The sequence below is a fragment of the Ambystoma mexicanum genome, chromosome 7q (assembly GCF_040938575.1).
Source record: "Ambystoma mexicanum isolate Mex_15411 chromosome 7q, UKY_AmexF1_1, whole genome shotgun sequence".
Lineage (NCBI taxonomy): Eukaryota > Metazoa > Chordata > Amphibia > Caudata > Ambystomatidae > Ambystoma > Ambystoma mexicanum.
Window position 1 is genome coordinate 573,397,347 of NC_090941.1, and position 23,236 is coordinate 573,420,582.

A 23,236-nucleotide genomic window follows, 5' to 3' on the forward strand; every position below is an offset into this window, starting at 1 on the left:
GGAAACTCCCACCCACCCTAGGGGCACACCTGCGGGGGTGTGCGGGCCGGGCGGGGAGCACTCTTCTCACCTTTCCCGGTCAGCCCGGCCAACCAGTAGGCCTTGGCCACGGACCGGCGTCGAGGTGGTGCTTTAAACTCCCGGACAGAGCGGGGGAAGAGAGGCTGCAAGCCACCCCAGGGTGCGCAGTGGGGCTCGGAGCCTTCATTAAGCCCTCTGCCGCCGGGCCATCTGGCCGAGGAGTAGGACCAGATGGTCTGCGTCGCGGCCGGGGCGGCTGGCTCCTACATTTGTCTCTGGTCAGGTTCCAATGCTTGTGGGCTTAATAGTCGTCTTGGAAGTGCCACCCTGCGGCCTACGGGGCGGCCGTTGCACTGTTACCGGCCTCAGTTCCATGGCATTCGTGGGCTGCTCCCAGTCCTCGGTCAAGTCAAAAACGGGGTGCATGTCGAGGTGGCGCCCTGAGTGGGGCCCCTTCCCTCCACGGGGCTATAGCCACTCATAGCGTCCGGCCTTACGTTTCATGGCGTTCGTGGGTTGCTCCTGGTCCTCGGTCCAGTGACTCCCGTGTGCGGTCATGTCCAAAACAGGGTGTGTGTGTCAAGGGGAGGTCGTAGTGGCCGGACCAGAGTTCCACAGCGTTTGTGGGTTAGTCCCGGAGGGCACGGCTCTAATGTGGAGGGAGAAGCTCTAAGGTGGCCCGGCCAGAGCTCCAGGGTGGCTGGGCTGCTGCCCCCTGGCCTTGGGCGCCTCTCTCAAAGGTCCCCGGGCCCAGTGGCGGTCGCGAGGAGCACCGGTGGGGTCCTCATTGCTCCCTATGGGGATACGCTCTGAAGGGGCCATGCCGAAGCCCCGGGGCAGCTGGAGGGGCTGGCCCCTGGCCTTGCGTGCCTGCACCGCGAGTTGTTTAACCGTCCCCAAGCCTGCGGCGATGCCGGGGAGCCCCGGCGGTGTCCCCTTAACGCTCCAGAGGGAGAAGCTTTAATGTGGCGGGGGAAGTTCTAAGGTGGCCCGGGCCAGAGCTCCAGGCTGCTGCAACCCAGGCCTTGGGCACCGCATCAACCGTTCCCCGGCCTGGTGGTGGGCCCCGGGGAGCCCTGGCAGGGGCCCCCACCCCTCCCAGAGGGAGAAGCTCTAAGGCGGCCAGACCAGAGCTCCAGGTTGCTGCAACACTGGCCTTGGGCACCTGTTGACCATACCCTGGCCTGGCTGGGGCGCTGGGAAGCTCTAATATGGAGGGAGGGGAGCTCTAAGGCGGTCCGGGACAGAGCTCCAGGCAGGCGCCCAAGGCCAGGCTGCTGTCACCCGGCCTTGGACGCCCATCGACCGTCCCCCGGCCTGGCAGCTGTCCCGGGGCACCACAGTGGGGGTCCCCATCCCTCCCTGGTGGCAGAAGCTCTAATGTGGAGGGGGGGAGCTCTAAGGCGGCCTGGGACAGAGCTCCAGGCAGGTTCTAAAGGTCCCCACGCCCGACGGGGTCCCTGTCCCTCCCCGGAGGGAAACCATTCTAAAGGGGCCTTACTAAAGCTCCAGCAGGGATGGGTGGGGCTGCTGGTCCCCCTTGACCCTGGCCTTGGGACGCCTGTCTCACGTCTGGGTCGACGTCGCCCAAAGCCCAGCGCCATGTGCCCTGATAAAAACACTAAGTTACATAGTTGCCAACATGATCCATTCCCTAGGTCCTTATCCAGTCCTGATTTTTTCTTTGCATTCTTGGACTTGTAGTTCCACTTTTCCCATTATAAAACTCTGAATAATAAAGAATGCAAAGACCAAACGGATTGGATCACCTACAGAATGGAATGGGGCAACCAATGGGCAACCAATGTTGTAAGCTATGTTCTTTTTACCCAATATTGGAACCATTATAGATAAGTTTTCCTTAAATGGAGCTTCCCATGGGCAGTCTCCCAGCGACCTGCTATGTCTTGATACTGAAGAAAAAAACTGCCCACGTTTAATTTTAAGTATCCTTTACCTGACATAAAATACAGGGCTTGCTTGCAAAAGTCCTCTCCAGGCCCTGTAATTTCTCTCCATGAAATCCCAGAGGCCCTCCAGGCAAGTGCAAATTGGAAAACGAGCACTAATAAACCAGTTCCATACTAGTTTTCCTCTGGGCTGTCACGAAGAAGGACCTCAGGGGCTGGAGAAGAGTGCTGCAAGACAAACCCCATGTTTTATTTCAAGATAATGAGTGAGAAGGAGGACTCTGACTCTGGTCATCCATTTCACTGATAATTTTTATTAAACAAAAAGGGCAATGCCCAATTTTCCCTATGCTATAAAGCATCCCTACCCAACAAAACTAGCTGGAGTGCTCGTCCGTCGTCAGTGACTGTCCAACTCCAAATCAGTTCACTAACCAAACTAATCTGCTCTGATCCTACCACTACTAGAACAGCAAAAATCAGGCGAATGACTCCCTTCTCCTGTAGCTTGGTATTCTTCCCAATTCAAGCTCAATAGATTATTCTGGTCACCTTCTCTTGTTAAGTCATACATTTCTGCTCTATCGTTCTTCAAATCTATCCTCTCTTGCTTTGGTTGGCTCTTATGATCCTTTTGACCTTCTTCTTCTCTTTTATTTGTATTTATCCTTTTCATAAAACAATGCTATCCAACACTTCTCTTTTGACTTCCTGGATTTCCAATCTTTATATCACACTCTTTAACTCTGTTTTGGGTTTGATGCTTAATCTTGGTCTCAAGCGGTTCTGCAGTGTTTCCCCTCTGACAAGATTTCCTATTTTGCATTGTCTTGAGGGTTTTGTTTTGACTTAATGTCAATATTTTAAGACTGGGATGAATAGAAGCCTTCCAGTAATGATTATCGTGATCTTCATTAAATTCTACAATTTGGGACTGGGATGAGTAGGAGCATGCCAGTAATGACTCTGTCCCCCTCCCAGGTCTCCCAACTTCCATGTTGCCTCTGGTATACCCAGATAGCATCATCAGGTTTCTCGTTTTTTTGGGATCCCTTGTCAGGTTGGCCTCGTGCAATCTCCATGCCTTCAGCCACAGCTTTTCCAGCTTCTCATCTGTCTGCACTTTGTGCGGCACCAGAGGGGTCTCGGCATGGTGTATGGACCTACGGGCCCGCCTCTGTTTCTTCTCGGTCACGCCACCAGCTGTTTCTTGCCTGTTGTAAGGACCCCTCGTGTCCTTCTTAGTCTCTCTCCGTCCCTTCACAATCTTGCAGGCTTCCCAGTTGCCCCCTCTTTCCATTATTGTGCTGCTGTGGGCCTTCCCAGGTTCAACGTGTAGTCCTTGCTTTCTGTTTCCGGATTTTGTGTTCCTCCAAATAGGTTTCTCTTCGTCTCAGTATGAGAGAGTCTTTCTCTTAAAGGGATCATTCTTATTTCTTGAGCACAATAGCGCATCTTAGCATGTTCTTGATATTTCTCTTTACTGAATGGTTGTAAAAGTGTACCAGTGGTATGACTCCTAGTGAGTTCTTCACAAGAACGGGAGTCCTTGTCCCCAAATGGGAGTCTCTCCTGGTGAGGCTTGGCTTGCCTCTACCCCTAGGGAGGGTATTGCAGAGCGTGCTCATCTCCCTAGCCTAAAAGGGGAAGTCTTCCCCTTGAGGAGAAGTGATGGATTTGTGTTTATCACAGTAAGCATACTTAGACTGGACGTGAGCATTTGTTTTAGTTTTACTCAAAAAGTCCTTTCACATTAGGTGCCAGACAGCGGTGGGTGAGACAGAGCAGTCTGGCCTGTCGCTCAGCAATCCTTCCCAGGCCCCAAATAAATGTAACAGTTTTGGCAAGCTGCAGTCTCTAGCACGTGCCACTAGTTAATAAAGTGCTTGCACTTGCAACGCAGCACATTTTACAAGAGCTTCAATGGTACGTGTTAGAGTCAAGGGCTTATCTGTTTTGGTTATGCTGTCTGGGCAAAGGCCAGTACAGTGGTGTCACCACCACTGAGTGACTCCCTGGCTGCCATTGCCCGGATGCAGGAGTTCTCTCGCTCGACACACAAAATGAACTGGGTGCGAGTGGACTGGCACTGGATTTTCGGAAGGTATGTGGAGGTCTGGAAGGTGGTTTCAGGCTGTACTGAATGATGCTTGACCCTGAAACATAACAGTGTGACTGTCTATCCTTGGGTGCACCCTTTCCCTGGCATGTCCCTTATATTTGTTTTGCCAAAGTGCACTTACTAGTGTAGCCTGAGCCAGGTAAGGAGGTAACGTGTAGTATTAGCATGAAGCACCAGATTGAAGCTTCCAACTGGTGGGCCACTGTGTAGCTTGAAAGCGGTGCCAATTAGTGTGCATTGGGATGGGCACACAGTGGAAGTACATTTGGAGATCAGAATGCCTGCAGGCTGCGACTGAGGATCGACCAAGCACCTAGTAATTAGTCAGAAGATTGTTGCTGTAGATGGTGCATGGTGGAGGGGCTTAAAGTTTTATTATAAACAGTGTGCCAATGTGATTAAGCGTTTCTGAGACCCCGATTTTGAAGCGTCCCTTGGGAAAGTGTTTGACCTGACACAACCATCACTACAAACAATACCTGTGGAAAAAAGCAACTCCTTGTCCGTAATGCTATTGCAGAAAATCATTTAAAAATGCAGCGCTGCGCTAAAGATGCAAAACATACTTTTCAGGCTTTAGGGCCATCCCAAAGGTGGGCGACGTGGGCAAATGATTCTCCCTCCTTGGTCATTTTAGTAAACAAATTAAATGTTCCTTCCGTGTTTTTTATTTTTAAAGAAAGGGTTTGTGCCTGAGCAGGCACACAAGATTTGAAATGTTGTGTGCATAGGCCCGAATACATGGGGGGGGTTGAGGGGGGGGGGCAATGGGAATTTCTAGCCCTCAAAGGCTTTTTTTGTTGCAACGGGGCAGTAACCTTTCTTTGCCCCCGTAGAGTTTTTACGGCTGTTTAAATATTTCCAATTTCTGAACGTACATCCCAAGTAACCTGTGTGTGCATTGTCGATGTCGCTGGGGATAAAGTCCTATTGGCTTTGAAGGCAAATTAGAATGAACTGCATGTGAGGCACTGATTTTGCACAGTATTATGGAGTTCTATGAATGTTGAGAGACAAGTGCAAACCCCAAAGCTGTAAAGGTAGCACAGCAGGTTGAATAATTGTTGCTGAGATGCTGTATGTTCAGTTCTGCTTGTAGATTCTTAAACATTTTCCTCTGATTCCTTCTGATAATGTGCTTTTTTTAAAACTCAGTTTTATTGGTGTATATGCAATTACAATTCAATGCAGAATTCCTGCATACATTACCACATTTTAAGACACCAAACGGGGTTTTTGTATATTCCCCCCTCCCAACAAACTGTTTAGACCCCCCCCCCCCCCCCTTAACCCCAACTGTTCTCTGGTGGCTCCAGGGCAATCGCACCCTTGATCCCTCCGGGTCATTAAGTCCTATCCTTTTGGGTGCATCCTGTGGCCTTCGGGTCTCAGTGGTGGCACCATAGTCATACTTGGCATTATATCCCCCTGATCCACATTTGTCTCTCCTTTGATACCCTGTTTCTTTCGTCCGTGGGGGAGGTAGGCCAGTTGCTCCCTCTACCCCTTAGCCCACTACATCGCCTGTCTCTTCCCTCACTTCAACCTCCTGTGGGTTTTCCGTATCGTATTTTGGCAAGAAAGTTGCCCATTCTATGGCTCTTGTCGGGGGTTGGTTGTGCATTTGCCTGGTCAGCTCCTCCATCCTGTACAGGTCCAGTGCCTTAGCTGCCCATTCTGTCTCACTTGGGAATCGCTCCCTTTTCCATCGTCCTGCCAGGCATGCCCTAGCTGCTAGTAAAAGATAGTGCAGCATGTATGGGAGCCTCACCCATTCGTCTTCAGACGTTTCCATCCCAAATAGAACCAGTAGGGGGATCCATACTTTCTACTCCTTCCAAGCCCTTTATCCACCCTAATACCACCTTCCAGAATTGCTGCACCTTCTCACAACTCCACCACATGTGCCAATAGTCGGCTATTTGTCTGCATTTTCTCCAGCAGTGGCGGCCCGCCCCCGGGAACATTTTCTCTAATCTTGCCTGGGTCCCACTGCCATCCATCTATACAGTAGCTTGAGCCCATGCAGTTTATATTGACAAACCACTGACATGTGGTGGGCGTTTAGACATAGCTTTCCCCAGTGTTCTGTGTCCATCTCCCTCCCCAGGTCCCTATTACATCTCGTCTTGAGTGCGGTCACGTCCTCCCCATTAGCTTCCAATAACCCTTGGTACATTCTTGAAATGAGACCCCTAGTGCGCCTCACTGTGCCCAACACCCTCTCTGTATGTGTCAGTTCCCTCTGGAGTGCCATCTTCCATGCATCCGACATTAATACTCCCTTTAGTTGCAAATACTTAAAGACTGAGATGTTCCCTATCCCGAGGGCCACTTCAAGGTCTGCCTTTTCTATGAATGTATCCTTCTTTAAGACCTGTCCCACTCTCTCCAACTGCACCTCGAACCAGTCCTGAAACTTTATATGGTCTGGTATGTTATCCCGTATCGCTCAGTGGAGACGGCCATGTCGTCACCCCTTCCATCTCCTTTCTGACCCACCACCACCTCCATAACGGGTCCAATATCCTATGTGAGTGGACTCTGCCTGGTATTGCTTTGACCGGAGCCCAGAGCCACTCCCCCCAATGTGACCGGACAGAAAATAAAGTTCTCTATCCCCCACCCACTGCTTTCCTTTATCCATGGGTAAATGGAAGACCAGAGATCTAAAATGAGCAACCCTATAGTATGTTTGCACCTCTGGCAGTCCCACTTCTCCTTTCTCTTTGGGTTGGACCAGTAACTTGTTGGATACCCTTTGCTTTTTCTCCTGCCACAGAAATGTCAACATTTTCTTTTTTTAATTCTGCGAAGTGTATCTCTGGAATTTCTTTTGGGAGTGCCTGGTATAAATATAACACTCTGGGGAGAAGTACCATTTTCAATGCGTTTAGCCGCCCCAGCGAGGAGATTGTCAATTTCGACTGTCTCCAGATCTTCAGAAAGCTTGTGCAGGAGTGGGGGTTGAGGGGAGGTGCATTCGTACAGTTTACATAGTTCCCTTGGAATTCGCACCCCTAGGTACTGTATACTGTCTCTTTCCACCGGTATGCCCAGGTCGGACCATCTCCTAAACTGTTCTTCAGTTACTTCTCCTAGGGCAAGGAGCTTCGATTTATCAATATTTACCTTAAAACCTGACACTCTCCCATATTCCCTAATGACTCTGAGCGCCCTCTATATTGACTCCCCTGTGTCCGATAGGTAGAGGAGAATGTCATCTGCGTACATGCTTACTTTGTTTCTGCTCTCCCACCTCAATCCCCTTTATCAGGTCCTCTTTCCTTATCCTTTCCCCCCAAGGGCTCCATTGCCATAGCAAACAGTGGGGGCGAGAGGGGACACTCCTGCTTGGTCCCTCTTTTCAGATAGACCTCACGCGACCTAGTCTCGTTGACCACAACTCTGGCTGTTGGCTCAGAGTAGATCGCACTTATTGCCCTGCACATTCTGTCCTCTACCCCGATTTTGCGCAATATTGCAAAGAGGAAGCGCCACTCCATCCTATTAAAGGCCTTTTTTCGGCGTCTAAGCTTAGCCGCGCTTGTTCCCCGGGGTGCCCCCCAATATGTTCCATTAGGTCCAGCGTCTTCCCAATTGCGTCTAGACCTTGTCTGCCAGCTATGAATCCCATTTGATCCGAATGTATTATGTGGGGCAACTTCTCTTCAAATCTCGTCGCCAGGATTCTCGTGAATATTTTCTCATCTACGTTTAGGAGTGAGATTGAGCGGTATGAGGAACAATGGGTCGGATTCCTCCCCTCTTTTGGAATGACCAATATGAAGGCCCTGCTAAATGTTGCAGGGGCTTTCCCTGTGTCTAGGATGTGGTTGAATAACTTTACCATGTGTTGTGTCAGGACTCCCACTCGTTTCTTGTGAAACCCTATAGTATAGCCATCTTCCCCTTGAGCCTTCCCGTTCGGGAAGCGTGATATCGCATCCTGGGCCTCTTCGGCTGCGATTGGGCTGTCTAAGTGCTCTATCTCTGGCCGTGTGAATTTAGTCATGTGTATCCCCCTTAAGTATTCCTCTACCTCCTCTTCTGTGCTTTGTGCTTCTGTGGTGTATAGTGTTTCGTAAATTGGGCAAATCTCTCAGCAATGTCGTTCGGTGCGTACTGGTCTCCCTTCCCCTCCCCCGGGTCTTCCAGTTTTGTCACCCAACTTTCCCCCCACTGGGCCCTGCGTCTTCCAGCAAGGAGTGTCTGCCTTGTCGCCCTTCTATAGTACTTCTGCTTCAAGTATCTCAATTTCCATAGGGTTTCTCCAATGCCCAGCGCCTTTACCTCTGCCCTTTTAGCCATCACCTGCTCTCTTAGCTCCTCTACGTCTTCCTTTGTGGCATGCATCCTCTCTTCCCTTTCCACTATTTCTTTAGAGTCTTTCCTCCACCAGGCCCCTCTCCCTCCTCACCCCCCCCCCTTATCAATAGACCTCTCCAGGTGGTTTTCCCTGCACCCCAAATCGTTTCCATGTTCGTTTCCCCCGTGTCATTGAACTCAAAATATTCAGTTATCTCTTTGGCCAGGTGGTCGGAGAAGATGGGGTCACTCAAGTGCGATATGTTACACCGCCACAAGCCCCCGGATCTATAGAGTCCTGTGACGTCCAAGGTTACGGTTACCATATCATGGTCAGACCACCCCACAGGCCTTGTGTTGCTATCCATAACATTTGAGCCCTGGTCCTTGTATTATATAAGGAAGTAGTCAATCCTTGTATATGTTTTATGTGGTGGTGGAAAGAATGTGTAGCCCTCCTTCCTCGGGTGCTTTAGCCTCCATAACTCAAATAAACTTCGCTGATCCATTGCCAGGTCTAGGTGTCCCCATTTATCCCCCCTTGTCTGTGTTCCCCCCCCCTTGCCTTCCTATCCCATGTTTCATTTGCCCAGGAGTTGAAGTCTCCTCCGAAGTACAAATCCGCCTCCCGCTCCTGGATTCTGTCCAGCACTTGCCTTTGGAACCTTTCTTGTCCCTGGTTCGGAGCATATACTGCTGCCAATAACATCTTGGCTCCCTCCAATGTACCCTCCAATATCAGCAGCTTTCCCTCTAATAGGCTCGTAACTTCACAATCTTGGAACCAACAGTGCTTGTGGAGTATTATGCCCACTCCTCCTTTTTCAGTATTCCCTGATGCCCTGTGTACCCGCCCTATGACAACATGTTTTAAAATTAACTGTTTCGATCTGTTAAGGGGCGAGGCTCCCTTGATTCTTTTTGTTCCTTATACACGGAGCAGTGAAATTTGTGCCCCTGTAATGACAATAAAAAGTCAGTACTCCTGGTTAGACACGCACACTTAACTGGCTACCCTTCGATACGATCAAAAACTGATTGCCAGTAGAAAAACTCCAATTCGGAGTATTCTTAACAGTGCCAGAATGCTAGTACTTTTTGTTGTTGCATCGGGGGTGCACGACATCCCAGGTGTCACTTTGATCTGGAGAGGATTAAAACAAATACAATTCAGGGGAAGCAGGTTCTGCACAGTTTATTTTGCACAATGAAATACATCTATCAGTATGCCTTAATAAGTTAGGCAACCGTTGCAAAATATATCTGATATAGTCTATTTAATATAATTATTTTTTTAGCTTCAAACAGCGTGGTCCGACCAACAAGGTATCAGATTCCTGAGGGGTGATCTAGAGCAAAAAGTGCTGCTACTACTTTACTGACACGTTTGAGAGCAAATAAAAACAAAACATTTTCCTAGCAAAATATTTGAGGCAATGGTTAAAGCACTGTCTGATTTACAGCGATAACCAGTGTACACCATAATTGCATAATAAGGTTATCGTACCATCCAAAAATAAATACCATGACACCCCTACTACACACTTAGGTCCACCACCGCTGCACTAATACTAGTCCCCAACTTCAATAAGAAACAGCACGAAGGATCCTCTTTTTCAGTTCTGGCCTATATAAAGACTAGCCTCTTTGAAATAAACGAAAAATAATAGCAACCAACTAAAAACTGTGAACCAAAACATGGCCTACTTTACGACTAGCAATTTTCAAAACTCTTGGCACTACCATCTGTGGGAGACAAATTTGATTCATGGAACATCTGCTGTGTGACATTGGTCTGCACCTTAATCTCAGTGAAATCTATAAACAAGAGCTAGGAAGCAACAACACCCTCACTCCCTCAACCTTCAACTAACTCACTATGAAAATCCTGCAACCTCCACACTCCTTCAGATGACACAAGGGTCTAGTGTACTTGACATGTTCAGACCCTATCCATCTTATATGAACAACCATGCCTCCAATTGTTGCACTCCACAATCCAATAACTGCCGCTATGGCTATGGCTAAATTGCCCAGTCGGTACCAACCACAAACAGATTTTCATATTGGCACACATGTAACTGGTACTTCCGACCTGCAACCATCCACGCCAAAGGTTTCTGCATCTGCCTTCCTGCCATCCGACTGACACACCTTGCCCTTCTTTCTTACAGGGCCATGTGCAGCAAGGCCAACATTATAGGCAGAAGGGCACTATATAAGGCCACTTTATATTAAATACCATTCCCATGAAAGGGTTGCATGCCCTTCAAAAAAATAACCACGGCTGAATCGGAAGCCTTCAGGGTGTAAATGCTGAAAGTATTTGACAAACAAAGCCATGCACTGACCGAGCCTTCGGTTGAAGCCGGAAAGGAGAGGTCCCGGTCGAAAACCTGCACGCCCTCGAGCCCGCGTAAAAGGCCTGATCCGCATCGGGAACCCTCGTGGTCCCAATCTGAAAAATCAATGTCTCAAGGATCACAGGAGACATGGAGGGAAACGCCAGGCCCTGGACGCCTCCTCGATGTTGACTTTGGCGCCGAAGTCGACGCCAGCTGCGGCACATTTGCCAGCTATGCCGTTGGCGCCTAGCGCCCTTCCAAAATTGGCGTCGACAAAGAAAATGTCGACAACTTCGACGTCGAAGCCTGTGGTTACAAACCCAGACAAAATGTATGCTCCAATTCCTAAGAAAGACTTCAAGTCCTTTCTATTTTTGAAGAGGAGGAGCATTCTGATGATGAGGAAGCATAATTTAGTTTACAATACGGTACACCCAATGTACCAGAGAACTTTATCTCTGAGGAAAGCAGAATGCAGGATTTGTATGAAACTTGCAAACGGCAAGTACGATTGATACCTCCCCAGAACTTGAGTTCGGAAAGCCTGAACCAGGGGAACATACTGACTCTTCCTATAGACAGCTTATGTAAAAAGTGGTTGAGTATTTCAGTTGGAGTAGGCCTTCTTTACCCTATGACCAAGACAACCTCACAGACATTCTGGACAAGGGTCCTCAGACTGATCCTATGTTGCCCTTTCATATGGCACTACAAAAAAGGTTGGCTAGAAACTGGGGGACTCCGGAGTCTAATCCAGCAGTCGACAAGAACTTGATTAAAACATACCGCCCCTCCAGTAGCGACCTTGACTACCTATCAAAATGGTATCCAGTTATATTTTCGAAAACACATTTTCGACATGCCAAAATCTCGGAACAAAAATGTAAAACATTTTTTGTAATAGTTTATTTTATTTTATATGTTTTATGTTTGTTTCATTAGTAGAAAAAAAGTGGCAATAAAAAAAAAAGGGGTTGGGGGGGAGACCCCTGTTTAAAAAAAAAATTAAATAAAAAAAAAAACTATTCAAACTTTTTTTTTCCCGGCATTTTTGTGTCGAAAAACTGGCACGTCGAAAATGTCACTATAAACCGTCAAAACACCCCACTCCAGAGAGTCTGGTGGTTCAGGCAGCTACGGCTACGTCTAAACAGGCAGCGTACCCTACCATCCCTCCTTTTGGGGACGACAAGTGTGTAGATGGATGGGCGAGGAAGGTATTTTCTGCAGGGAGCATGGCACTAAAATCTGCCAACTCCACTTGTGCCCTCACAAAGTGTTCGTATACTCTAACAGACTGTATCTCCATGGCGGCAGAGCACATTCCCAAAGGGGATGAAGGGACGGCTTCTTAGCTATTGATAAGGACGGCAAAGAGGCCATGTGTGAGTCCCTTCAATCAGGATTGGATTCTGCAGATAGCATCAACAGATCCATGATTACCAACACCGTTCTGCGCAGATTTTCGTGGTTGAGGAAGTTGGGTTTTGCACTGGATGTGCACTCTAGGCTTCTCAACATGCCTTTTGACGGTTCTCATCTTTTTGGCAACAAGGCTGACAATCTTGAGAAGTTGCAGACCTCAAAGCGGCAGCCAAATCTTTAGGCGCTGCTATTAGGCAACCTCAGCCTTTTCGTCCTAGTGGGCAACCTTGGAGGGCTAGATCTTTTCTCTGCTACTTGTCAGTTGGAAAGGTGAGAGGAATGGCCAGTCAAAGAGGCCAGAGAAGATATCTTCGTGGTGGGTGAGGTAGACGTGCAAAGCCAGCTCAAGCAGCAGGCTCCTTGCCATCGGCTTCTGCAGCAGCCACCACAAAACCACTCTGAGGTCTTGAGCCACATTTAACCAGCGGGGGTAGACTATCTCAGCATCTGCAAGAATGGCGAGACATTACTTCGGATGCTTGGGCTTTGGAAACCGTAGCCCACGGTTATTGCCTTCCTTTTATAAGAAGACCTCAGAACAATCCACCGGGGGAACCACTCATCCGCTCCATGTGCAGGAAATTTTAACCCTGCTAGAGAAAGGTGCGATAGAACCAGTACCTGTAGCGGAGAGGAACAAGGGATGATATTCCCCATATTTTCTGATTCCCAAAAAGGACAGAGGACTGAGACCCATCATGGACTTAAGATACTTTCCTCAGGAAGGACAAGTTCAAGATGGTAACACTTTCTCAGATCCTTCAGGCCATCCAACTCCAGGATTGGTTGGTGTCATTGGACCTTCAGGATGCTCATTTTCATGTGCCGATTCATCTCAAGCACAGAAAATGCCTGAGGTTCGCAGCTGCCGGTTCTCATTATCAATTTCAGGTTCTGCCTTTTGGGCTGACCTCCGCCCAAGTGTTTTCACCAAACTGATGGCGGTGGTGGAAGCAAATCTCAGGAGAGGGGGGATTCACATCTATCCCTACCTGGACGATTGGCTGATCAGGGCGCGTTCTCCTTAGCAAGCCCTTAATCATCTCAGTCACCTGCCACTCTCTTCACAGATTGGGATTCTCCCTCAATTGCAAGAAGTCCCATATGACACCTTCCCAAAAACTTCAGTACACAGGAGCTATGCTAGACACATCCTTGGGAAAGAGCTTGCCACCCGAGGTGAGGGCTCAAGACATTCTTCAGATGATTAGCAAATTTCAGTGTGCCCAGAATCTGCTGGCCTTCGATTTTTTTTTTTTTGATTTTTTTTTTTGAGGTTGCTCAGCTGCATGGCATGCTGCATTTTTCTGGTGCCGGAGACCTGTCTGAGAATGAGATGCCTTTAATGGGCTCTAAAGACACAACGGTCCAAGTTCTCAGGAAAGATGTCGGACCGACTTCAAATTCCAACCAGGGTCTCGCAGGATCTTCTGTGGTGGGCCTGCAAGAACAATATTTTGAAGGGAGAACCCTTTTGGCAACCATGGCCGGAAATTACAGTAGTGACGGATGCCTCACTTACGGGGTGGGGAGCCCACGCCAACGGATGACAATCAGTGGTCTCCACCGGTGTCCAAACTAAACATCAATCTTTGGGAGCTCAGAGCAATCGGACTAGTGCTGAAAGCTTTTCTGCCCTCTGTACGGGGAAAAGAATGTCCTGATAATGACAGACAATACAGTGTGCATGTACTACCTCAACAATAGAGGTGGTGTAGGGTAACTACCACTGTGCAGAGAGGCAATGCAGCTCTGGTACTTGGCAATTCAAGAGGGAATCTCTCTGATGGCAGTTCACTTAGCCGGAGAGGAGAACGCGGTGGAGGACGCTCTGAGCAGGCAGAGCACAGTCTCCCATGAGTGGGAACTAGCTCAGGAAGTCCTTCAAGAGATCTTCACTCTTTCTTCGGGGAACCTCTCAAGTGGATCTGTTCGCGACCGTTGTCAACCGGATGTGCGAACTGTGCTCCAGTGAATTTCCTCCAAGAGGAGCTCTAGGAGACGCGTTCGTGGTGGACTGGGAGTTTGCGCACCTGTATGTGTTTCCTCAGGTGCCCATCATTCCTCATGTAATCAGGAGGTTGAGAAGGTTTGGGAAACACATGAGCCTAATTGCTCCAGAATGGGCCAGGAGCACGTGGTACCCAGACCTTCTGGACATGTCTATTTGTCCTCCGATGCATCTTCCACAAAGAGAGGACCTTCTCTAGTGAGAGGAGGGTTGGGTTCGCCATCCAGAGGTCAAAACTCTCAACCTTCACGCTTGGTTTCTGCAAGGCTGAGATACAAGGATTGGGACCTTCCGGATGATGTAATGGAGTTGTCGCTTTCGGGTCAGAAGACCAGCATTAAAACCTTTGTACCGTTGCAGTTGGAATAAGTTTTGCAACTGGTGCAGGGAAAAGAATGTTGATCCTTTTCTCTGGATGTGCTATCCTTTCTTTGGCTAATATTGGCATTCAGATAGGTACCATCAAAGGCTACTTGGCGCGCTGTCCATCTTTAAGCGATCATCTGAGGAATTCTTCTATTTCAAAATACCACTGGTTCCCTGCATCTTCTTTCCAGGTTCCGGTTTGGAACCTCAATCTGATTTTGAAATTCCTGATGTGTGCTGCTTTTGCACCTCTGCACACATGTCCGCTAAGGTTGTTAACCTTTAAGACAATCTAATTGATAGTCAGCCCATAGAGTGAGCGAGTTACAGGCACTTTCATCCCTGCCACCCTTTACCATCTTCCACAAGGACAAGGTGGTTTTAAGGGTCAAGCCCTCCTTTTTGCCCAACAGCATTTCAGCCTTTCATTTGAGTCAGAAAATTTTTCTTCCTTCCTTCTATCCTCCATCTCATCCTGGTAAGGAAGTGGAAAGACTCCATAGATTGGACCCTAGGAGAGCGTTAAGCTTTTACATCTCCAGAATGTCTAAATTGTGAGTTGATGATCAACTCTTCATAGGATACACCGGACACAAATTAGGTCAGGCTATTTCCAAACAGACCTTATCTAGATGGATAACAATATCAGAATGCTACAGGCTAGCAGGAAAAGACCCTCCTGAAGGTTTAAGGGCTCATTCCACCAGGGGCATGGCTACATCTACCTCTACATCCCTTCAAAGGGGCGTACCAATTAAAACAATTTGTGAAGCAGCAAAGTGGTCTTCCATACACACGTTCACTAAACATTATCAATTGGATTATTCCATTGGCCAGGATGATTCTTTCGGCAAGCCAGCCCTTCATTCTATCCATGAAAATGTATAAATTCAATTCTACTCCCTTCGCCAAAACATAACACTGCTTTGGGAGTCTGTCAAAGATGAGGAATATGTGGGAGGACACAATCCATTCGAAGAACAAGTTACTTTCCCCTGGTAACCTTCTTTCGACTGGATGTTCCTCCCACGTATTCCTCATTGCCCTCCCATCCTACCCCTCGGTAGAATTTCCTGTGCTATACAGCTTCTGTTCCATCAAGGCTGAGTACGTTCATTCCTGTGCTTTATGGTTTTCTCTACTGCAAGAGGAGGGAAAAACAGAACTGAGGCCAACGGGCGCTGCATGTGCTGTATATGCCGTCGGACGGAGGCCTTCGACTCGATGCCATTGTCGCCCTCCGCCGCAAAAAAGAATTCCAAAGCATCTGAAGCTGGACAATAAGTGTCAAAGATGAGGAATACGTGGGTATAATATCCAGTCGAAAGAACTTTACCAGGGGTAAGTAACTTATTCTCCAGCATGGGGTCTGGCATGGATTCTCATGCTCATGAATATTCCCCGTCGTCAGGCTGGGAATCCTCGGTATAGAAAATAATCAGTATCAGTTTCGTTTCTGATCTGTCTTTCTTAGTAGTAACCAATCACTGGTCTCTGGGTCATACTGCCCCCAGCCAATGACTGCCCTCTCCCTAAGCCCCGCCTCCGACAGCCATCCTCAGATTTTTACCGCACGTTCAAGTGTTGGGAGTCCTCGTGCTGTAGCTCTCAAGCTTTTGCTGCATTTTCGTGCTTTTTCAGGAGATTTTTCTCATTTTTCGGTTAAATAGAGCCTCAAGCTCCACCGTTCTACATCCGATCAACGGGGATCCATTTCGGAGTTTTCTACGCCCCTCAAGGTTGAAGATTTCGTCGAGTTACGCTTTTGGAGGATTCCAGAAGTTCCGAGGCCTACCCCGGACATGGCCCAGGAGAAAGGAAGCTCGACGCCCGGGAAGCTGTTCAGGACCTGCCCTGGATGCCAGCTTCAGAATGTTTTCAAGGAGGACGAGCATTCGTTATGCCTCTACGGTCTCCATGACGACAAGATGCACAAGGAGAAGGACTGCGTTTTGTGGGAACATGTCGGAGTGGACCATGAAGGATCGCCACCTCCGTCTCACCAACTGGCTGGAAGGGAAGAGCCTGTCAGGCGAGAAGAAGAAAAAGAAGTCGGAGTGCTCTTCTAAGTCCTGTGAGGGCGCCCTGGCGATGGGGGCCCAACAAAAGGCTAAGCACTGCGGGCACCGGGAGCGCCGAACGGTCGGGCTCCTTGGTTGCCAGGCAGGGCGCATCCTCCCCGGCGCCATCAACCACGAGCCAACGCTCTGGCTCGGGTAAGAGGAAGTCCGAGAACCCGGCGAAGCTTCTGGAGAGGCCCCGGTCGATCTCGAAGATTCCGGCAGAGGGGGAGCGAGGCTCTGACCCTCCCCCCAAGGTGAAGGCCCCAGGCGTCCAGAAGGTGACGATGGCCTTAATTCACCCTGCTAAGACCTCGATTGAGGATGTCGGCGCGGCCCTGGCTCAGCCTGTGGAGGCTACACCAGTGGAGGCGCCCTCAGGACCCAGAGTCTCCCTGCCACCGTGGAGGGAGTCGTCTTTCAGGCCCATTGAGAAGACCCCCACGAAGTCCTCGTTGGAAAAGGTGGGGGAGGGGATGGTGGCCATCATGGATACGGACACGACCTCTGAAGAAGAGCTCCTCGAAGTCGTGGAAGAGGCCCAGCCCATCGGGAGGGATCCCGACGAGGGCGACGACGAGAGCGACGGTGTCGCTGACAAGGCTCTTCAAGAGCCCTCGCGTCCGTCATTTCCGGCGCCGCAGGACACCTCAGCGGCCATTTTGTCAGCGATTCAGTCCTTATGCTCGGAGATGAGGACAAGGTTGCCCCTTCCCCCGACGGAGGTACCTGAGCCAGACCCGACGGGGGAACCGGAGCCAGGACCTTCGGAGAGTCCACTGCATAAGAGGAGGAGGATGCATCCTACGCCACCTCTCCTACCTCTGCGGCCTGTTCTGCCTTCCCCCCGGTCTACTACCCACGGGGATGATACAGGCACGGACACGGCTACGACAGGTACAGATGACGACGGAGGCGACGACGGGACGTGTCCCCCGTCGCTCCCTGCTCGGGCGTCCCCGCCCGACGAAATTGGATCCTTTCATGCCATGATTTCCAGGGCATCCGAGCTTTTTCAGCTCTGCCCAGAAGAAAAGGAAGGGTTCCTTTACCAACGGTGCGAGGCTAAAAGGAAGACGGTCCTCGCCATACCACTTCTTGATGACATCTGGGATGAGGGGCTCGCCCTCCTCAAGAACCCTGCCACGGTGCTGGCAAAGAGGGACCAGTACGAGAAGTAGTACCGGGTCCCCGACGCTGCCCCCTTGTGCCTTCGGGCACAACCTACCCCGGATTCGGTCGTCTCGGCGGCGGCAAAGAAGAAAGCTGGGGGGGCATCGGCCTCGACATCAACTTCCCCTGCCGGACGGTGAGGACAGGAAGTTGGACACGATGGGACGACGGATCATCTCATCCGCAGCGATGACTATTAAGGCGGCCAACGCCCTGGCTATCGTAGCCCGCTACGACAGGGAGTTGTGGTTCAAAATCGCCCCTCTGTTGGACTTCCTTCCAGACGCCAAAAGGGCTGAGGCCCTTGAAATCCTACAGGAGGGGGAGATTGCTTCGGACCACGCCATCAGGGTGGCAATGGACATCGCCGACACCGGTTTCCGTTAGTTGGGCAACGGCGTTTGCTTGAGACGAGGATGGCTCAAGGCCACGGATTTCCGCCAGGACGTACAAACCAAGGTTTTGGACATGCCCTTCGACGGGAATAACCTGTTTGGGAAGGCGGTTGATGAGTCCCTTCAGGCCATCAAGACAGACACATAGACTGCCCGGGCACTGGGTGTGCTCCAACAACGACGGCCGTCCTTTCGGAGCTCCGGAGGCAGACAAGGTGCCTCCAAGGGATCCGGCAGTGGCTCCTCCACTTACCGCCAAGCGGCAAGATCTTCGTCCCAGGAAGCCTACAGGGGACGCGGCAAGTCAGGTGGTGCCCGTCGTCGTCGACAAGGTCAAGGAGGCAAGGCGGCCTCCAAACAAGATTGAACCGACCGTGGGGTCGGGCCCCCGCCGAAGCACCCCGGTGGGAGGCCGGCTGGCGAGTTTCGTCAGCGTGTGGGAGTCCATCTCCACCGACGGTTGGGTGCTGGACGCCCTGGCCCAAGGGCATGCCCTCGAGTTTCAGAAGAAGTGCCCTTGCGTTCCACCCGTGGCCAGGAAGGAAAATCACGTCCCTCAACTACTGTTGGAAGTCAGGGCGATGCTCAAGAAGGGTGCCATCGAGCTCGTACCAAAGAGGCTTAGGGGCTCCGGAGTTTACTCAAGGTACTTCCTCGTAAAAAACAAGACAGGACGATGGCGCCCCATCCTGGACCTGCGACGACTGAACAAGTACATCAAGGCACAGAAGTTCCGTATGGTCACCCTCCAGCATGTGCTGGGACAGCTGGAGGAGGGCGATTTCCTGTTGTCGTTGGACTTGGAGGATGCGTACTTCCACATCCCCATTCTAAAAAGACACCGAAAGTTCCTCAGGTTCGTGGTCTAAGGGCAGCACTACCAGGTCAAGGCCCTCCCGTTCGGATTGAAGTCGGCACCCAGGGTGTTCACCAAGTGCCTCGTACCGGTGGCGGCGCGGCTGCGCCTACAGGGGATCCACGTCTACCCCTACTTGGACGACTGGCTCACCCGGGCAAGGACAAGGGAGCTCGCCGTGGAACACACTGCGAAGACCATCCAGCTGCTCACAGACCTGGGATTCTCCATCAACTTTTCAAAATCTCACCTGGTTCCGTCGCAAGTCGCCCTGTTTCTGGGAGCCAAGCTTGACACAGTAGCGCAGCTGGCCTCGCCGTCGGAGGAAAGGACCAGGACCATTCTGGGCAAGGTGCAGCGTCTGCTGGCCACGGACATGGCCAGGGTAAGATCTATCAAGTCCCTCCTCGGGATGATGTCCTCCTGCATTTTTCTGGTGCGCCTTTGCAGGTTTCGGATGAGACCCTTACAGGAGTTCCTCGACGCCCGCTGGATCCAGTCGACGGGCAGCTTTGAGGACAGGATCCCTCTCAACGAGAAGATCCGTCAGGCGATCCGGTGGTGGGGTACCCGCTCCCATCTGTCAGCGGGCACGGACTTCCAGACCCCAGCTCACCAGGTGACGGTGACGACGGACGCCTCCCTGGAAGGTTGGGGAGCACACTCCGGAGATCTTCACGCGAGAGGCCTTTGGCTCCCGGAGAAGTCTCTCCACATCAACATCTTGGAGCTCCGCGCGGTGTTCTGGGCCCTCAGGTCTTTTCTTCCGTCCCTCAAGGGCAAGGTGGTGAGGATCTTCACCGACAACACCACCACGATGTTCTACATCTGGAAGCAGGGCGGAACCAGGTCCCCGGCCCTATCCAAGGAAGCCCAAGATCTGTGGCATTGGGCTGTCGCCCAGGGGATGTTTCTGGTGCCTCTTCATCTGGCAGGAATAAAAAACATGATCACCGACTCACTCAGCAGGGAGCTGCGCTTGTGCCACGAGTGGGAACTACGCCAGGATCAAGTGGATCGACTCTTCTGACGATGGGGCGAACCCTAAATCGATCTCTTCGCGATGGCGATGAATTCCAAGTGCCGGAGGTTCGCCAGCAGGTTCCCCCAGCCGAGGAGCATGGGCGATGCTTTCTCGTTCCCCTGGGACGGCCTATTTCTTTATGCGTTCCCTCCGCTGCCGTTGCTGCTCCGGCTCCTCAACCAGCTCAAGAGGTCCCGGTGCAGGATGATCCTCGTTGCACCGGCGTGGCCGAGACAGATCTGGTTCCCGGACCTTCTGGACTTGTCAACGTCCCCACCAGTCAAGCTGCCGACGGACGCAGACCTTCTCTTCAGAGAAGGAGGCGCCATTCTTCACCACAACCCGGAGTCGCTGAACTTGCAGGCCTGGCTCCTGCAGCACTAGAGTTTGGAGGGTACAACATCCCGGCCGACTGCAGAGAGGTTTTTGCAAAGGCCAGGGCATCCTCAACTCTCAAGTGCTATGGACATAAATGAAAGAGGTTCTCTGTCTGGTGCCGTGCACAGAAGATTAACCCTCTGCGGATTACGGCCCCTCAAGTACTGCCATACCTACTGTCGCTGGCCAAAGCTGGACTGGCTCACGCCTCCATCAAAATATATCTGGCTGCAATCTCCCGATAGACCAGGACGATGGGACGGGCGTCCTTGTGGTCTCATCGCCTGGTGAAAGAATTCATGAAGGGACTATTCCGATCATTCCCGCCGATGAAGGCTCCTGCCCCGGCGTGGGAGCTTAATGTGGTGCTGACCAAGCTCATGGGGGCCCCATTCGAGCCTATGCATTCGGCGCCTTTGAAGTTCCTGTCATGGAAGACAGCTTTCCTCGTGGCCATCACCTCCGCACGACGAGTGGGAGAGATCCAGGCCCTATCTTGCAAGCCTCCATACTTGACTTTTCATGACACGAGGGTGGTGCTGAGGACACACCCATCCTTTATGCCCAAGGTGCCGTCGGACTTCCACCTCAACGAGCCCTTGGTGTTGCCAGTTTTCTTCCCGTCGCCTTCGTCGCCTGCCGAGAGGACTTTGCACTCGCTGGATGTAGCTAGAGCGCTGAAGTTCTACGTGGACCGCACGAAGAGTTTTGGAAGACGTCACAGCTGTTTGTGAACTTTGGGACTGTCAATCAAGGGAAGGCTCTCTCGAAGACTTCCATTTTCAGATGGCTCTCCGGCTGCATCATGCACTGTCACCGGTTGGCAAAGCGACTGCTGCCTGGCCGTCCGAGAGCCCATTCGACCAGAGCGATCGCTGCTACCACGGGGTTCCTGTCTGGTGTGCCCCTGCTGGACATCTGCAGGGCTGCGGCGTTGAGGTCGACGCACACGTTCACAAGATTCTACTGCATCGATCAGGACTCCAGGGAGGAGTCCAGGGTCGGCCAAGCAGTGCTGTGCAACCTGTTCGCCTAAGGTGAGCCTGGTGAGGAGGTAAGAGTTGCTTAATGTTGAGTTGTTGTATTGCTTAATGTTGAGCCTGTTCCCACCTACCGTGGTTGTGCATGTGTGTACTGCTATGTATTCTCTTATTCATGAGCATGTGAATCCATGCCAGACCCCATGCTGGAGAAGGAACAAGTTACTTACCTGTAACTGTTGTTCTCCAGCATGGGTCTGGCTTGGATTCACATGCGAACCCTCCCGCCTATCCCTATGCGGCTCTTCACTTGGTCATACTGCCACTTTACGTGCTACCAAATCTGAGGATGGCTGCCGGAGGCGGGGCTTAGGGAGAGGGCAGTCATTGGCTGGGGGCAGTATGACCCAGAGACCAGTGATTGGTTACTACTAAGAAAGACAGATCAGAAACGAAACCGATACTGATTTTTTTTTCTATACCGAGGATTTCCGGCCTGACGTGGAATATTCATGAGCATATGAATCCATGCCAGACCCATGCTGGAGAACAACAGTTACAGGTAAGTAACTTGTTCCTTCTTCCTGATGCTCTCCCACCTTGTGGGAGAGCTCAGTGTGGCTGCAGATACACTCAGCAGGCTTACGCATGCTCCAACCGAGTGGGAGCTTTTGCAGGATCTGTATGATCAAACTTTGCTTTTGTATCCGTGTCCAACTAGAAATACTCCATTCATGCCAATTGTAGGCAGGGGTAAGGATTCCATGGGTGGATGCTTTCCTTCTGAAACATGGCCTTCAGTTCCTTTATGCGTTCCCACCACTAGCCTTGATGCAGTGAGTAGTTGACAAATTCTGCCACAGCTGGCGGGTCATGATTATTCTCCAGTGTGGCGCAACACATTTTGGTATTCAGAATTGCTTCAAATGTTGGATGGACCTCACCTTCAGCTGCCCTGCAGGCCGGGCCATATGACATGGGAGTGGGTGGTGGGGTTGGAGAGTTCTTCCTCCCTCCCCACAGTCTGTCTTTAGCAACCTGCCTGCTGAGGACATAGCAAGCGCCATTTAAATCTGTTGCAAAGGAACATACAGATGCTAAGGGCAGGCTTCTACAAGATCTCAATATGCCAGCATGTGGACCAGATTTTGCCACTGGTGCATGAAGGATGACAGGAACCAACGTCTAGCTGTTCTGAATTGTTCTCTCGTTCATTTCTCTCTTGGCAGATACAATCCGCAAACCTGAATCCTTCAGGACCCATCTCTCAGCAATTGGTGCTTGCTTGTATGAAGAGGCAACAGACTTTCATATCAAATCCCGTTATCAAAAGACATTTCATAGGGCTTTTGAAACTATATTCTCGTGTGTGGGGGCGGGGGCATTCTCCCTGGGACCTCAGTGTGGTTTCACCAGCTTCCATGAACTGGTCCTTTGAACCCATGGCCTTTCTGGACCTCAACCTAGTCACTGGGAAGACTACCTTCTTGATTGCTGTCACTTCAGCTAGGAGGAATCTGCTAGATGGAGGTGCTGAGTGAACTCTCACAAAGTCGAGGTGGTCCGCCATACTCACTCTAACCTTCTGCCAAAAATAGTGTTGGACTTTCACATAAACCAAAAGACTTGTCTACTGACCGTGTTCTTTAAATTGACTTCAGGCCCGGAAAGGAATAACTTGGCCGTCTCCAGGGCTCTCAAGTCTTACCTGGACAGGACATCCCAGAAAAGATCGTTGGTGCACCTTTGTCACCCACTGAGGACAAACCCTGAGCTCTGCAGCTTCTAAAGCCACTATTGCCAGATGGGTGGTTGTGTGGTTAAAGGGTTGCAACAAAATGGCTTCCATGCTCCTTGTGATG

At 50.8% G+C, this 23,236-nt stretch overlaps 1 protein-coding gene across 1 annotated transcript in view; it reads left to right on the forward strand.

The window, feature by feature from the left end:
• The window catches only part of MRPS31 (mitochondrial ribosomal protein S31), a 459,089-nt gene that overhangs the window by 341,188 nt on the left and 94,665 nt on the right, over nucleotides 1-23,236 (forward strand). The gene's annotated exons all lie outside the window — the stretch shown is intronic.